Below are 18,900 nucleotides of genomic sequence, written 5' to 3'. Positions count from 1 at the left end.
ATTGTCCTATGCTGCAGACGTTGAGGCCCCCTGAACCCAGCAAAACCTTTGCAGTTTATTTTGCCAGTAGAGAATTGAAGCACAGAACAATCTGCACTGGGAATTAAGCCTGGGTCACCCATGTGGGGGCCAAGAACTCTACTACTGAACCACCAATATCTCCTGCCATAGGTTGCTGGAGTAACAGTACAAAAAAAGTATCTGAAAAAAATTGAGCGATCATTCCAAAAGAGTTTTTTTTTTTTGGTGTTAGCTAAAAGCTAACTAAGCAAGGTAGGCTGAGGGCTGCTTGCAGAGTGACTGAAGATGAATGCCAGAGGTCTTGTAGCTCAGCTAAAAGACAGGATTCCAGTTATTGGAACTTTCAGCAAGTGGTCTTTCTGAAAGTCATGATCTTCAGAAAGGGTTTTCTTGTGTGAAAAACGAACTTTTGCCTAGTCATCTTCTTGAATTATCAGAAAAAAATTTCCAAATCAACCAAGTTAAAATGATTTTTTCCACACTGAGAAACATTCAGGGTCTCTTTGCTCCACTGAAATTACAAATAGAATTCAAAGCTGTGCAGCAGGTTCAATGTCTTCTATTTCTTTCAAGATCAAGCCTTTCACTGGATATTTTGAGGGGTAATGATGAGGTCACCGGATTTAAAGATAGTCTTAATGATTCATCACAATATGAAGTGATGGGAGAACCGCATTTGATGGAATACAGTCTCAGTGTCTTGTAATACTGTGTGCTGTTCATTACAACAGAGGGGCTGCATCTTGTTTATAGTTGTCTTTTTCCTATAATTTCTTGCATATACCATTAAAAGTACTGATACATGAGGACTTTTGCTCAGATAGTATTAGTGATCATTTGCAATTATTTGGGTCCTTGGCTTATGACCATCTGACAATTGAAAGCACTAAAGGGAGGTAAAGCTCCTAATTTATATTAAAACAATAGCCCTCTATCTTTAAAAAATATTGCTCGTGAACATTATAAAACAGCCCACAGTCTCCAGTTCACCTATTTTCTAGGTATTCTGTAAATTTAATTTTGAATAACCATCATCAGTATTTGAGTCTGAACTTTATAGTAGTATCTTTCAGAATAAACATTTGTAATTGCTTTCAGTAGCATCACTTCAAATTGAGTACATTATAAGATATTTATGCTTTATCTTATTTCAGTATAATCTGAAGCTATTTTAGAATTATACCTATTCTTTTGTTCTTTCAGATTGAAAAATGTAAGTTTAGATGTTTTGATTTTGGTCTTGTCTTTAAAGATAAAAATTAGATAAAGCAATCAGCAGATGCAGATTTTAAAAAAAAATTTAAAAAAGCTAATCAAGACATCCAACCAAAGGATTTTTATAGAAGACTTTTATTAAAACTGTAAATATCAAAATATTTTATTTGTCTGCTCAGACTCTTAACTCCAAAAAAGGCTGTCTTTCCAACTGACCCCAATAGAAAAACAGAAATTCAACCAGGTCCCTTGTTTCTGATCCTAATTCTTCAATTGTCAACCTCAAACTGTCGCTTTAATGGTTCTGAGAAGGTGACCTGATAGGTTAAGTTAGTACAATTCTGACCTAGGGAAGAAATAAGAAGCTGAATCAGAATTAGAATTAAAAGAAAGAGGAAATAAAAGGACAGAATCAAGGTGGAGATAAATGAAGAAACAAATTTTAGTCCTTGGAGTTCTTTATAGTTGTTTTTTGTAAAAGAGCAATGACCAGTCTTGTAATCAATATAATAATATTATGTGTCTGCTTTATAAGCTGCATAAAGCATTTGTAGAAATATGTGGTATCAAAATAATGCTTGTAATCAGTGTTTAATTGATTGGGAGAATACGATTTTCTGAGTTAATATTCTTTGATGTATTCACTATGTAAGGAGTAGACTATTTGAAAAAAATATTGATGGCTGAAATAGTAACATATTGTATTTTTTTCAAGAAGTGCAAATAGTAGAGAGATTTCTTTTCCCAGTTTTCCCTGGGGAAATTAAACTGAAGAGAAAAACCTGAAGAGCTTGCCCAACGTGTTGGGTGTGGGAATCATTATTAATTTTTTTAAAGACAAGAGCTATGGCATGTAATCATGCTTCTCTAGCTTCGAAGCCAAGCATGGTCCAGGCCGAGTCACAGACTTCAGCCTAATCAGGACATCAGCCTCCTCACTGATCTTGCAAAGCTTTGACTCCATCTGCCACTGTACCATACCCAAAACAAACACCAGCTCTGGCCACCACACGTTAAAATGCTCTATCAATCAGAGCTATATTTACTTCCACATATATCAATCAGAGCTATATATATCAATCAGAGCTATATTTACTTCCACATATCTTTCTATACACAAACCTGTACTTCCTACTCTCAACTCCTAAAGTTAAAAGATGTCTCAAATGTATCTCGGAGTCACACATGCTAAAATCCAACACACCAGAGAGTTCCTTGTCAGCATCTCACACCACCCTCTACCATAACCTCAATAATCAGACCCAGCACAGCATCTCCTGAAGACTAATGCACTGTCCTGGATGTTTCAGTCAGTCACTAAAACCTATTTCTACCTCTGCTTAGTACATTACCCTCACTACCATCCAGCCTGCTACTCAAACCAGATCTCAAAATTTTCTTTACATAAGTGCTTTCAACCTCCCAACACAATAACAACGAATTGTTATTTCCAATGTAATTATAAAATAGTGTTTAAATTTATTTGACTGTCTTCTGACTCCTGCCACTTTATTACTACATTCTTCCATCCATTTCCTTGCGGGGGGCCAGCCCCTGCAAGTTTTGGGGAGATTTAGGAGGTCCCTTGGAAGGTGTGGCAGCGTCGGCGATTATTCTGGAGAAATAAAGAAAAAAAGAAAAGGGGGGGAGAAAGAAAGAGACTGGACTCTGTCTAGTGCAGAAACCGATTCTGTATAGATATAAAGAGGAAGAAAGAGAAAGAAAGTGGACAACTGTTCAGTGAAATAAGCAGAAGTCGTTTATTGAAAGTTACAGCAGGTATTTATCCCCAAGTTTTACACAGTCTCACAAGTCTTTCACGTGAACACAAAGCCAGGTGCAGGAGGGGCGTCCCCCACCCACCAGATGTTTTCTCAGGTATGAGGAAGGACAAACCCCAAGATTGTCTTATTGTTCCCTTTGCTAGTTAATGCTCTTCAAAAGCAGTGCAACAATCCCTACTAGCATCCTGATGTTCTGATAATCAATAACTTCTAAAGCTCATGCGCACACAACACCCATGATGACTAACTTAAATTTTATTACCTTTCTATTCTATGCTAATACTACTTACACAATGCTACAGAAGCTCTTAATTATAGCTTAAACCAATTCCTAAAGAATGTGACCCAGTCCAAAGATCACGCTGGGCTCTATAGGATGTGGCCCAGTCCAAGGTTCACGGTGGGCCACTTTTTGGAATAGACTACAATCTCTTAACAAAATGACTATTCTGAAGTCCTATATATCTATCCTAATTTCTATGAAAGTTTCTAATTCCTGATCCTAATATATAAAGCTGATCATCAGCAACAAAGCTTCTAAAAATAAAACCCAAATATAAACTGTAAATGTACTAAGGCCAAAACCACAATAGTAGAAAATGGAGACAATGAAATTTCTAAAGTTAACTGTATTCTTATTAAACCTCAAAATATCATGATTGGTCATGCTTGAACTAACATGATTCCCTGACGTTAGCATGACCTATTCTACAATACTTTCTATGAATAAAATAAATTCAATTTCTATAATAGGTAGAAAAACCCTACACTAATTGTAGCTAAATCCGGCCTGAAAGAATGCAGCCCAGTCCAAAGTACGCACTGGGCCCTCAGGAATGTGGCCCAGCCCAAGGTTTGTGCTGGGTCATTTCTGATAACTCTTGATAATCATCTATACCATTGAAAAGCTGAAAACAGCTCTCCATAAGTATATACTAATTCTACAAATATACTTTAAAATCTTATAAAGAGGCTTGTACCATGTAAAAGGCTCCCAAATGTGACCTGAGTTTGAATTATATCTAATACCTAAGCCGAAACCACAGTTTATGGGAAACAGGAACAATGAGTTTCTAGAGTGAGCCATGCCTGTTACCATTACAGAGCCTTCAGCTCAAGTCAGCAGAGTTCCTTTAGGTTATTTGCACTACATGATAAAAGGAGGAGGAAAATGGGGTCAACGGCTCCCGAACACAACCTAGTGGTCTTGGGGTCCATGGCCCTCCCTGATCCCTAATGCTCAGTGGGCCTCCGTGGCCGACTCCCAACATTGCCTCTTACCTCCATTAATATAAGTAGATAAAAAACTTGTCTGCCTACAGCCAGTCTTGTCTGTTTGCCACACTGTATCCTGCATGACCATTCCACAGTGTAAATCTGGATATACCTGTAGCCTGAAATCACATCACACACCAACACAGTAGCTAAGCAACAGCAATTTCTCTCCTTTGGTCATTAGAGTCCTGAAGACTAAAGAAGACATTGAGAAAATAGTTGCCATGGACCAACTTCCAGAGGCAGTGAATTTGGACTTGTGTTGGCTTTGAAACATATGTTCAAGTTTCTGGCAATGCTTGGAAATTAGGAAGTAAGCACCAACACAAATCACTGCACTGGCACACCTTTTCCTTCTCACTTTTCAATTTTGCCCAGTCAGTTCCCTAGTGGCCAGGGTGAAGACCACTAACAGGCCTCTCTAGGAAGTTTCCTGGAGCAAACATTCTGAGACTTGATTTTGTGAGAATTCTTAATAGTCAAGTCTTAGTGATATTCTAGGAGCACAGAAGCCTCAACACAAGGACAACGTTGAATTCCTCAGTCAAAAATTTGTAACATTTATTTAAGGGCTTGGGTCTCACCTGCTGTCAGATCAATTCCAGAAACAGTAGGTTGTTTAGTCTGACCAGGATCTTTGTGGTCACTGAGTCCAGATATGAACTCCATTTCTTTTCCTTTCTTTCCTTCTTTTCTTTTCTTTTTTCTTCCTTCCTTTTTTCTTCCTTCCTTCCTTCCTTCCTTCCTTCCTTCCTTCCTTCCTTCCTTCCTTCCTTCCTTTCTTTTTTTGAGTCAGGATTTTATTCTGTCACCCAGCCTGGAGTGCAGTGGCACCATCATGGCCACTGCAGCCTCAACCTGTTGTACTCAGACAATTTTTCTGCCTTGGTCTTCCAAGTAGTTGGAACCACAGATGTGCGACACCATGCCTGACTAATTTTTTTGATTTATTGTAGAGACGAAACCTTGCCAAATTGCCTAGGAACCCCTGGGCTGAGGCAATCCTCTTGCCTTTGCCTCCCAAAATGTTGAGATTACAGACATGAGCCACTGTGCCTGGCCTATGAACTCTATTTCTGTGAGAAATCCTCATAAAGAAAGAGAAATCCTCACTGTGGGCAGTGGGAAAAAACAAGCTATGCAGTATTGAATGTGTTTTGAACTATGCAGGACACCTTAAACTGAGAACACTGGTGCTTTAGTAGCAAACACCTTATCTCCTGCTTAAGCAAGCCAGGTTTAATTGCAAGCCAATACATATGACTGTTTTCTTCTTTTTTTCTCTACTACAGTAACCTCATTTACTATCTATACTCAAATTTTTATTGCAAAGGCAAGACCTGTCTGTGCAAATATTCAACAGCCAGGGCAACACTGCAATCAGCTGATGAAAGGGATAGGGGAGAGGGCAGAATAAAACGGGAAGTGTTTTGAGAACACAAATTATTATTAAAGAGTTTGTCTGCACATTGGCTTTGCAGCCTTTGGACTGGGACAGGGCTATGACAATGGAACAATTAATGCTTGGTATGAGGTGCAACAACCATTCCCCTTGAGTGCACCTTCCAAGGTGGGACATAAGCTCTGATATGTTTCTGCAGCATGGAACATTTGAAAGTAATTCTTGTCGCAATCTTCTGCATAATTTTTGACACTCTGACAGTGCCTACTAGCAATGCAGTGTCCTAGAATATGAAGACTAACTTTAGTGTGTGTTTCTTTCTTTGGAAATTAGTTTTGAAAAAAGATCAGAAGATTTCTGTCTCTTATTATGCCTATATTCTTTCTTCTGATTTCTGTTGTCATGATGCTTATGAATAAACCCCAAGATGAGACTTAAAGAACATAGAGAAAGTCTTACCTTATCTTTTAGGCTACCATTTTATAAAATTTCCTTGGTCCTTCTATATATTACACTGGACCAGAAAGATGGGGAATTCAGCCTCAAAATAAATGTCTCTTTCATGTTCCAGTATCTTCACTAATGGTCAAAATCATACAGTAAGTGAACTTTATGTTCCTAATATCTGAGAAATCAATTGCTCATTTGAATGATAATTATTCACCTCTTCTAACAGTCTATCAGATGACCATAGGTAATTTTACAAGTTAGAGAGGTATATTCAAAACTTCCAACTTAGGAGGGTACAGCAAATGCAGAATAAAAGCTTATCAGAATGAGAGAGAAACTGAAGTATGGGAGAAGTGATAGAAAGTGCTAAAGCCAATCGATAGCCAATTGATTTTAATTGCCAATCACCAAATTAACAGCTGAACTTTCTAACTGATTGACCACATGACTCTTCTTCACAAATGTGACTACATCAAGTGGTAATGCAGGCAATCTCTTTGCCAAAGCAGGGAGTATGTTCACCCTATCTCCATTCTGTCCAAATGTGCCAGCTCCAGGAGCCTGAGAATGCAAAAGGGTGGAAGACCTCTGCTTCTTTTGTGTCTACGTAGAAAACACAAGTAATTTAGGTGATATCAAAACAGAAAGGGTAGGGAAATGGTCATCACAAGTCTTAGTGTTCTGAGGAAACAAAATTGAGGAGGGGGAAGGCAATGTTTGAAGTCTGATGAACTGGAGAAGATTCTTCTATTCCAAAGAGCTCCTGATATTGATCCATTGATAAGGGAGGTCATTGGCATCAGAAGAGCCACATAGAGCATTCAGTATACAACGGGAGGCAGAAACAAAAGAGCAGCAGAGAGCTGGGCAAAAAAGACAAAGTGTTTGGCAGCATGGTCCATGCAACTGCATGCCAGAGGCAGTGCTATCCTGGGTTCTTTCCTTCAGTGTCCCATCAGACAGTTAAACACTCAAGACTCGCAGATGGGAGTTCTGACCTCAGAGCTGGGTGTGGTGTAGGGATCATGCTAAATTATAGCATGGCAATAATCACTTATACAAAATATTTAAAGATATTGACTATTTAAAGATTATTAGTTTATTATACCTTTATAGTTGGAGAATGAAGAAGAAAATATCAAAACTCTTTGTCTAACAATGTACCTCATAAAGATTGACCATATACTGACTAATGATAATCAGCACAAAAAGTATATAGAAGGGATAGTTATATTCCACAAGAGATGTATTCTGCAGTCATGTGTTTTGCCTTTAAAGTCTTTTATTATATTGACCTTTTGGTTAATGTTTTCAATTAAACTCTTTTTCTCATCTTTCGTTTCTAAACTTTGTCACTTTCTGATTTATATATGATTCCTGAATACAGCATATAGCTAAATTTTAAATCCAATCTAGCCATATTTTTTTTTTTGTTAACCAATTTGGTCCACTTACATTTAATGTAATTACTGTTAAATATTAATTTTAGATCTACCATCTTTTTCCCTATTTATTCTCATTCTATGTTTCTATTTTTTTCCTGTTTTGAATTAGTTACCTTTTAACTGTTATAACATTATATCTTTTACTCTTTTATGTGTTTTGCTTCCCTTTTTTTCCTTCTATACTTTTAATTGTATTTCACATTACTTCTATTAATTACTTTTAGAAGTACAGTCTTGGCCGGGCTCGGTGGCTCAGCCTGTAATCCCAGCACTTTGGGAGGCTAAGGCGAGTGGATTGCTTGAGCCTGTGGGTTCAAGATCACCCCAGGCAATTTGGCGAGACCTCATCTCTAAAGTAAAATAAAAAATTAGCCAGGTGTGGTAACGTGCGTCTGTAGTTCCAGCTACTTGAAAGGCTGAAGTGGAAGGATTGCCGGAGCCCAGCTGGTCGACCGTTTAAGTGTGCCATGGCACTCCAGCCTGAGTGACAGAGTGAGACACCAACTCAAAAAAATAAAATAAATGAAATAAAAAAGAAAAGTACAGTCTCAATCCTTAATTTAGTAAGCATAGTAATAATTAATACTTTTATCCTCATCCTGGACAATATAAAGACCTTGGAATACCTTTATTCCATTTAGTCTTATTCTGCATATATGCTGTTATCATTTATTATAGGTCTAAGTATTTTTAAGCCCCAAAGACTATTTATATATTTTTAAATAGTTAATTTAGGTTTATCAACATATTTGCTATTTTAAAATTTATTTATTTCCTTAATTCTTTATTTCTTTCCATGTTTCTGACTTTTCATATGGAATCATTTTCCTTCTGCCTGAGAATGATCATTTATAATTTCCTTTAGTGTTGGTCTAATGGAGAACCGTTTTGGCTCTTTTTCTCTGAAAGTATTTTGCTTTAATTATTGAAGATTATTTTTACTAAGTATAGATTTCTTGGAGGTAGTTATTTTCTTTCAGTATATTGAAGATATTTGCATTTTATTTTTGCTTTTCAGAAAGCAGCCAATTGTCTAACAGCTGCTTGTTTTAATATAATCTTATTTTTTCTCCCAGTGTTTTTCCTTTGTTTTACTATTTTTGCCTTTGTTTTTGGTTTTCTGTAGTTTTTACTATGATGTTTTTAGGTATGGGTTTCCTTTTATTTATCTTGTTTAATTGGTGGCCTTCTAGAATCTGTTGACTTGTGATTTTCATGTTGTCTAGAAAACTCTGAAATATGATCTCTTCAATTATTGCCTATAATCTGTTTTCGCTCTTTTACTTCTGATCCTCTAACTGAAAACAAGATAGATTTTCTTATTCTATTTGTTATATTTTTAATTGCAGTTGTGTGTTTAATACTAGTTTTTCTCCTTGTTCTACATTCCGAATTTTTTCTTCTTCCCCATCTTCTACTTTTCGCTGTGATTGATTTTCTGTTAAACTCTTTCACTGAGTTCTCAATTTTGGTTATTTTATTTCATTTCAGAATTTCTCTTTGATTCTCTCTAAAACTATTCTGTCATTTTTTTTTTTTTTTTTTTTTTTGCAGTTTTCAATTTGGTGTAAAATGTCAACAAAACCCTATTCTTCTGCATGATAATTTGACCTTTCGTGTGTGTGTGTGTGTGTGTGTGTGTGTGTGTGTGTGTGTGTGTGTGGTCTAAAATAAACTCTTTTAATTGCACATTTGTGTCGGGTTATCTGTAGGATGAGAAACCTGTCCTCACTCCCAATCACAGCTACAGCTACACTGGTACAATCTGGCATCATGGTCCTGCTGTTGGTGAGGGGTTGGAGTGGGTGCAGGGCTGGCTCCTGAGTGTGCACCAGCCTCTTCAGGGCAGGGAACTGAGACTATGGTTGTTCTTGCACTGCATCAGGGCCTCTTTGAAGCCTTCACACAGGGACAGGTCACTCTGAATGGTCGAGCAGTCCAGGAATTGCTTGATCTCATAGGCGCAGGGCCTTATTTGCAGGGGCTGGGGGACAGGGTGGGCAGGAGCCTGCTGGGCAGCAGGCTGGGTGGGCTCTGAGCTCCTGCTGCTGAAGGCTTGGGTCAGGTCGCTGCCCATGACCTGTCCCACGGTTGAGCCCTGTGGCTGTGGACACCTCTGAGCCATGAGGCCGGGCTGGCCTGATGGGGTGGGGGCCGGGTGGCTGCCGAAGGCGGTGGGTGCGCGGGCAGCCGGGTGGGTCCAGGGCACGGCGGGGCTGCTGGCCACCACAATGGGGCTCTCCCGAAGTGTGGTGGCGACGGTAGAACCCGACCGAACTTAGAAACCGTGACAGTGATGGCGATTTGGTCTCTGGGACAAATGCCGATAATTTGATCTTTAATTAATTTCCTAGTTCTGTCTTCCTGGAACCTATAAGAATAAATGTCAACTATTTTACTGAGCAATATTGTGTATGACAAAAACGACTCCTGATTGACTATACCTAGGAAAACTATTAAGAACCTTGTCAGAAGCCATACTTTGAGCCTCTCTAGATGCAATGACTCTTGTAATTTGCATACATCTTGCATGGACACTGTAAGCTATTCCGTTAAATCTTGCCAGTGATAATGGCTCCTGTGAGATGCAGAGTTTCTAAGCCAAAGTGGTGCCACATGCACTTCAGCTGTCCCAAGTGGAGGGTGAGGGTGAGAATATCTCACCACGATACTGTGAGAATATCTCCTGGACGCTGTGGGGACTGCTGTATAAGCTACTGCAAGGACTACTCCCACAGAAGAATAATGTCTCGTGCTGCCCTGCTAGCAAGCTGTAGTTCTTATCCTTTGTTTTTCTGATCAGACTGGTGTCAAGTATGTCCTATGAGATTCCTGCAGTACTGAACCTTATTTGAAGCTAAGAAACCCCCTATTGGGCAAAATTCTTCCAATTTTTTTCAAAAATACTGTAGACATCATTGTCTTACAGTCTTTCTGATACAATAAGTCCCCTACATACAAACGAATTCCATTCCAAGACCGATTTGTTCATCAGTCCAACAAAGTTAGCGTAGGGACTCAACTAACACAATCAGCTATGTAGTATTGTACAGTATTTTTACCTTTGCTTCCATCACCCCTTGGTGTTTCTTAGCTGTATCAGCTATATCACTGCTGCTTTTATGCTTGCTTACAGACACCCTGGGCTTAAAATAAAGAGACTGTACTACTGTACTCTATACAGTACTGTACAGTCGAGTAAAAAAGCACAGTCACTTGTAGAGGATATGCATACTTGACACTGTACACCAGACACATGAACCAACTTATGTGATTGGACATGCGAACACACAGTCGCATCTTTAAAAACTCTTAACTTGAAGGCTTATAGGTAGGGGACTTACTGTTACTCCAATATCTCTAAATATTTTGGGGGTTGATTTCTATTCCCTGATATTTCTGCTGATTTTCACACATGGTCTAGTTTCTTTGTGTTCATTCTTACCTTTGAGCATGTACTACATGCTGTATTTGAAAAAAAAAGTTTTGGAATAATTTGAGACCTACAATGGAGAGGTTTCTTGCCAGGTACCTGGGGGCACTCCAAGCCCAGAACCACCTTTAATCAAGTAAAAGGTGTGAAAGATGCTGTAAAGTTAGACTGTATTACATGGGGGATAGTCCATTTCTAGTTCATCTCCAGCCCAAGATTATAGCAATTTGTGATCCTAGCTTATTGTAGGAATAATAAGCTTCTGGGAAACTCCCCAACTTGTGCAGAGCCTGGTCCTTTATTTCTGCTCTACTAGTGACAGAAAAGCTGTCAAAACTTAATCTGCAGATCAAGAAATGCCCTTAGCAAAAAACAAAACAAAACAAAAAACTATTTCTGTGCTTGCTTATGGTTCCAGTTTCCAGTTTTTCCTTTATTTCAGGTCTGGTAATTTTTCATTGTCTAATCATCACCTTGATGCTTTCAAGAATATGTTTTCTATATTTTATCCAACTCTTGTTTTCAGAAGAATGGGTAATTTAAATATTGTAGCCACTATTAGCAGAAATGTATAATCAACTTTCAAAATATACAAAATGCTTCAAAAAAGAGAGTTATATATTACTACTATGGCTTTGACATGAAACAAAGTTGCTGAAGCCACAAAATGGAATACAAATCACAGTCCCACCACTGTGAAACTCTTAAGTCACCACAAATACAGATTTTATTAACAATGCAGAATTTTCTTTTCCCTCTTTTTCTTAAGTCATCCTGCTGTTTTGAGACACAAGATCAAAGGCTTCAATCTCAAAATCTAACTTTTTTCCTTTGGATCCCCCAACTGGCAATCTCATACGTGCTCAGACTTTACTTCAAAAAAGAGAATCAAGTCACATTTTATAAGATTAAACATACTTTACTTTTCTTAGGTAGTTGAAAGAGCCAGGTAGGAAGATGTATAGGTGTATATTGGTCAGAAATTGGGGTAAATTTTCACAAGTGGGAATCAAGAATGTTGCCATAGAACCATCAACATCAACTTTACCTCCTAGAATAAGACAGCATAGCCTTCTTACTCCTCCAAAAATGAGAGCACTGTTTGGTGTTTTTTGGTGTCCTTGAAATGTTTAACTTCCCACTAAAGAACGGGTCACATGGAATTAATAAACAAAGGGTTCTAGGTTCCATCAAGTGCCTCCAAATGGTGCAAGTCGGGATTTAAATAAACAGAAGCTGGGTCAGCACAGGAAAGGGGCTCTGCTGCCAAAGTGACGCTGGAGACCAAAAGGATAAATAAAACTTGTTTATTTATGACTCCAAGGAAGAGATGGGGATAGAGAAATCCTTCACCGCTTTTTGTCCTAGAGATGTTTTGGTGGTTGTGACCCTACAGTGGAATAGTTTTTGGAATCCTTTCCAACGGGAAGGAAATCGCGGACTGAGAGGACCCTGATTTCTGGCACCCCTGGCCATCATAGACCCCATACAACAGGTCCATGCATTATCTAATGTTGAATCTGAGAATCGCCATTGTCATTGCTTCCTGCTTCATAATGATATTATTATGACTTGGGACAACATTATCAATTTTTAAGTGACAAGTAGTCTCTGGAGACATCAGACAATAAAATACTTGGACATTGAAAGGTAAGAGTCACGTCTATAAATTAAAAGTTTACAAAGGTCCCCCAGATGAGTGAAGTATATAAACTGGGAATCAAAAAAGGAAGGATGTTCTGTTAGGAGACAGAAAAAAATAGGTATAAGGAACTATTGAAATTATGCATTCCTATCAGCTGTGCAAAGAATTGCTGGTGACCATCGTATTTTTCCTGTTTCTCCAAGACAAACATGAAATGCAAGCCAAACAGAACTGCATCAGCATTGTACAGTTAATAAGAACATGCAAGCAAGCTGAAAAATGTGCTTACTGACTTGAGCTAAATGGTCATAGGTGGCTATTGACTTGGGAAGCAACGCCTTGACCTATCATAAGGGAATTGCAACGACCATTATGAACAATGACTGCCTAGTCTTTGACACTAGCATTGCACAACTTTTTGCAAAAAAATGGCAACTTAGGCATCAATGTAACAATGCCATGTGTTGATATAGCAATCAAACATTTTCTGACCAGTGTTTAAAACTGTTTTTAACTGTTGCATTCACAGAAAATGAGGCACCCATCTACCTGCCAACCTGAAACTCTTTTGGCAGTAGCAACTAGACACAAGAAGGTAAATAAAGAGAAAGGCTGTTAAATACAGGGAACAGTTGCATGTAGTAAAACTAATACATTTAAAAATAATCAGAGCCGGGTGTACTGGCTCACACCTGTAATCCCAGCAATCCCAGCACTTTGGGAGGCAGAGGCGAGAGGATTGCCTGAGCCCACAGATTCGAGAACAGTCTGAACAACATGGTGAGACCTTGTCTCTACAATAAATCAAAAAATTAACTGGGCATGGTGGTGCATACCTATAGTTCCAGCAACTTGGAAGGCTGAGGTGGAAGTATTGCCTGAGCCCAGGAGGTAGAAGCTGCAGTGGCCATGAGTGTGCCACTGCATTTCAGTCTGGGCAACAGAGTGGGACTTTGATTCAAACACAAATAAACAAACATCAGTAAACCACTGAGGTGGGCATCTTTTGTATTAAGAAAGGAAGCATGGTAAAAGAATTCTGAGTTTTGTGTTTGTTGTAGATTGACTGCATTGTTGAAAAATATTGTTCTTTTTTTGCGTGTGTGTGTGCATGTTTGTTTGGGCTTTTTTCCTTACCTGACAAGCCATCTTGAGGGGTCATGGACCACTGTTTTTCCCCTTTGTGAGTCAATACATAGTGTTGCTGTGTGCTTGTGTGTGTGTGTATATATTTGCTAATTTTTATTCATTCTAGTTTTTCATTAAATAAATTTGATTTTATTTTCTGTAATTCAGATTTTTCCTCACTTTTTTGGTACCATTTTAAAGTTAGTGTCTTTTTTGATATGCATAATTGTTTATGGTAAAATTTACAATATGTGTTCAATACATATTTTTTTGTCCCCCCGTTAATCAATTCATTAGAAATATTTTAAATTTGGCTATTTTGTTAAGATATAATTTCCAGAAAGGAAAGATGATATGGGAAAAGTTATCGAAAGCTATTTAAAGCATCTATAAGATAGTCTCTCTCTTGTTCTCTTTCTCACTCTCTTCTCCAGATGAGGAATAAATTGGTTTTTATAAATAATGAAAAAAATCAGGCTCTTTTTTCTTTTCAAATATGTTGAACAAATCACATGTTTAAAATTTGTGAAAGCATCATCATGCTCACTATTTATAATTAAAAGCAAATTATTTGTTAAAAAAAGGCAGCTTGCAAAAAACAAAAAGAAAGAAATAATGAGATCCATCCCTCATGGCCTATGTAAGTAGGAAATTCTTGCCTTATCTAGATAGTAGACAACAGAGAGCCTCTAGCAATGGAACTAACAAAATGAAAAATAAATTGTAATTTGGCTCAGTTCCCTTCTGACCGTATGCACTTGAAATTTTGAAAACGTTTCACTCCTTTTTTCTTTTAGTGTTTCAGTGTGGATAATTTCATTTGATCTATTTTCAAGTTAATATTTTAGGCCAAAATTTGCCAAATACTGGCAATTTCACATGATTCAACCTAATATATCAACCAGATAGGCAATATTCAAATCTGTGTCTATACTACTAAATAACATCCCTCCCCTCCATCTCCCCGCTGTCTAAGCCTTTACTGATTTACTCTTTTTGGCACTATATGAAAGTATCCGTTTTATTTTATTCTTTCCAACTTGATATTATCAAAAAATTTTATTTTTCACAATCTGAGGAGTGAAAAAGACATATAATTTTTTTTTATCTGTATCTCCTTTATTACTGGTTAGTTTAAATTTCTATTCTCTGTTCATTTATTTTGTTTATTTTCCTTTTATAGCACCTACTCCTATCTGATATTTTAATATAAACTTTTTATATTCACTTTTTATCTATTGTTTTAATCTCCCACTAAAGAGTAAATTCCATGACAGCATGGATTAAGTCTCATTTACCACTGTATCTCCAATGTCTAGAACATTATATGCATTCAATATATAATAATAAAATGAATGAATGAATGAAAGTTGGATTGCAGGAATATCCGTGAAAATGGATATTAGCTAAAGTCCTTGAGATTTAGTCCTCTTTTTCTGGTTCTCCCTTTTAATTTCTGTTAAGCCTGGAGGAGAATGTTTTGTCTTCAAAAGGTTACAGCTCTGGATCACCCCTTTGGACTAGTTCCTGCTTTTAGTTCTCAGACTTCCTCTAGTCATAAATATAGGTATATGACTTCCTGTGAAGTTTCTTTATCTTATGTCCATAGTGAGTGTTGATTTTTAGTTCCTGATCCCCTCACATAATTAATTGCTTTTTCCCATTATGGTTATTAAAAAGTTACACCACTTTTTGAATGACTCACTTTTTTAAATATAATGATTTTCACCCCAAAATAAATAAAATAAATATGCTTTAAGAAACTCTATTTTGACATCAGAATTTCAAGCAAAGAAAATATAAATATATGTATGGATTCGTGTGAAGGGAAGTGACCAAAGAGGGGACCTAATCTCTGTAACTTGCTTTTTGATGCAAACCACATCTTTTTTGTTTACTGGCTTTATTAGTTTCTGTCAACAAAAGGGTGTTAAAAGGAGACTGGGAGGCCAGAGGAGGGATATGGGGTGGCTGCTTTCTGTTTCATTTCTTGTTCATATCAGCATCCCAGCAATGATTTTTCATTCTGGAAGCAGTAGTTGTTTTCAGTTTCTTTTCTATATAATCCCAGAGCCAGCCTCATTGCAACCCCTCATAATCATGAGCAGCAGCCAGGGGACTCTCCCTCTTCAGAAATCTGATTCCTTGTTCCACAAGTTACTTCCTCTGAGTTCTAGAGGCACCAGCAACCTCCCTTTGAGAAATCAGACCCCAGTTATGTAAGGCTCTTCATTCAAGCCACCACGTTCTGACAACCCAAGCCTCTGATCTTTGTTTCCCTAAACCTAAGGTCGATAACTGCTTCCTACAGTTACTGTCTCTAGGTTGTATCAGTTCCCCCTTTTGCCTTTTCAGACCTCCAATATTTGTTTAATTCCTTTTATTAAATTTTCTATACTATTCACTTTCCTATTTAGACCCATAATGACACTACTACTCACCAATTTACCTGACATGACTCTTTCTAGTCAGAGAATATCATGTGAAACGTTGAACTGCATGACATGTTTAGGTGAACCCAAAATACTATATTTTTCATACACATGACAAAGTTGTATCTTCTGTGACTTTCAATCTGCTGTATATGTTCATCTCTTCAATGTGCTATAAAGCCTTCCCATGATTAGCTTTTATTTGGTGAAACACTTAAGGAAAAGGAAATTATTAACTGTATTTAAATCTGATGTTGAATCCCTGTCTGACACTGAATCTTCATTGCCTTTAAAAGGATAAACCCCTCCATTCCTCTTTCTCCTCCTCCACCACTAGCCATTACCCACAACTAAGTCTTCTCTTCCTTTTTTGGTGAATACAGTAAATCTTAACATGTAAAAGCTGTATTTATTTAATTTGTGCTAATTACTTATATAAATTTAGTTTGTTTAAGCTATATGTTTTCTGTCTGTTGGGTATCTTGGGTTAATTTTTCCCATGAAAATAATGGAAAGTTTTTGCATTTAACATATTTTCACTTAGTGATAAAGTTTTCTTTTTTTTTTTTGAGTTGGAGTCTCACTTGGTCACCCAGACTAGAGTGCAGTGGCCGCTTCCGGCCACCGCAGCCTTGCCTGCTGGACTCCAGCTATCCTTCCGCCTCAGCCTTCTGAGTAGCCGGAATTACAGGCATGCGCTACCATGCCCAGCTGATTTTTTTAAAATTTATTATAGAGATGAGGTCTCGCTGCCCAGGCGGGTCTCGAAACCGCAGGCTCAGGCAATCCACTCACCAAGCCCGGCTCAGTGATAAAGTTTTCAAACGTAAATTCATTAAGCAAATATTTGTGTACAAGACACATAGATCCAGAGACTACCAGAAGAAACTGTAATAAGTTTCATATTTCTAATTTTGTATATAAGCTGTCTTCAGTACACACAAGACTGAGAGAAGAGAAAATGCTAACCAATTATAAATTTAGTTATGTATTCATTTTCAAGCATTTATTGATTATCTAAGTATCCTTGTAAAGCAAGGCAGGAGCAGAAACCTCTTCTCTAAAAATGTTTCCACACCAATTAGGAAAGTAAATATATTATTTAAAAGTATACACACACACACGCTATAAAAGAGAACATATGATACCATAATCCAAGCTCTGTACAAATAGGAATAGTAATATGTAAAAAGACTGATTGAAATAAGCTGAAAAAATTGAGAGGTCTTCTTTTTAAAAATATTTTATTTTATTTTAAAGATGTGGGGTACAATTCAGGGTTAGGAATACAAGTGGTCATCATACAGGTAAAGTTTGGGCCTCGCTTTGGTCCCCACTTCGCCTGGTTTGAGATCAGGTACTCTTACTGGTGTTGTGTGCCCGCCCACCTGGCAGTTTCCCACTACTGCCAATCCCTTTCTTATAGTATTATGATAAATGTTCAGGGTCTGCTTATGAGTGAGAACATGTGGTACTCAGTTCTTTGTTTCTGTGATAGATCACTAAGTATTACAGACTTTAAATCCATCCAGGTTGCTGCAAAGTCCGTAATTTTCTCCTTGTTTATGGCTGCATAGTATTCCATTGTGTATATATACCATATTTTTAAAAATCCAGTCCAGTTTTGATGGGCAGCACTGTTGGTTCCATGTTCTTGCTATTATGAATAGTGCTGCAATAAACCTGCATGGACAGATATATTTTTTGTAGAATGATTTGAGTTCCTCTAGATATATTCCCAGAAGGGGGATTGCTGGGTCATATGGAAGATCAATTTCTAGTTATTTTAGGAATTGCCACACTGTTTTCCATAGAGGTTGGACTAGTTTGCATTCCCATCAACAGTGTAGAAGAGTTTCCTTTTGAGAGCAAGAGCCTGAAGAAATTTATGACTATAAGTTGACCAAGGAAATAGGGAAGTACATGTGTAAACACAGTGACATTGCCTAATTCCCTTTTCTACCATCTCTCTATCATCTCCCTCCATACAGTGATTAAAAAATTCTGTTGAATTTTTATCTAAGCCTGATGGGGAATTAAGAGGAGGAGAATTATTTCTCTTTCAGTCAAGATTCATCTTAGCAGAAATTATTTATACTTTAATAGAAATAAGCCCATTTGGCTAAAGAGGAAGTATGGAAATCACTAAAATGAGAACGAAGAGGGACTAGGGACTAGAAAATATGTATGTGTACGAAAGAAATCACCCTTAACCTCAGGTCTTGGGCAAGTGAGAGTCCCACAAAGCTGACATACAGGAAATGGCCTTTCTGGATGTACGTTTTCTGAACTGAACCAACTGCCATTTATTTGAGATAATAAAATACTACACTATATTCCTAACCAAAGCAGGGAGAATCATGATATGATCTCAGGAAGTCCTTGCAACTCTTAGACCTCTTATCTTATTTGTTTAAGTTGGCATCTGTAAGTGCCAAGAAAAAGCTTCCCCTCTACCCTCTGAAGCTTGGCTGAAAATGAATTGACTATAGACAGATTAATAGGAGGAAAGACATATAAAATTTATTTAACATGTATGGCATAGAGGATGACCTAATAACTCAGTGAAGTTCTAGATGTTTATGTACCATTCTTCATAAGGAAAATAGACGGAGGGTGTAGGAGTAAGTGATTCTTAGGGGAAATTTTTTTTTTTTTTTTTTTTTTTTT

General features: G+C 37.5%; 1 pseudogene; it reads left to right on the top strand.

Annotated features, from left to right (window-relative positions):
* Positions 1-306: 306 nt before the first annotated feature.
* LOC103259380 lies at positions 307-727 on the top strand (annotated as a pseudogene).
* Positions 728-18,900: the final 18,173 nt, after the last annotated feature.

Source organism: Carlito syrichta, unplaced genomic scaffold (assembly GCF_000164805.1).
Source record: "Carlito syrichta isolate Samal-C Ts95f unplaced genomic scaffold, Tarsius_syrichta-2.0.1 Scaffold302630, whole genome shotgun sequence".
Taxonomy (NCBI): Eukaryota; Metazoa; Chordata; class Mammalia; order Primates; family Tarsiidae; genus Carlito; species Carlito syrichta.
The sequence above is the reverse complement of the archived record's forward strand: the minus strand, read 5'-3'. Positions and strand labels throughout refer to the sequence as shown.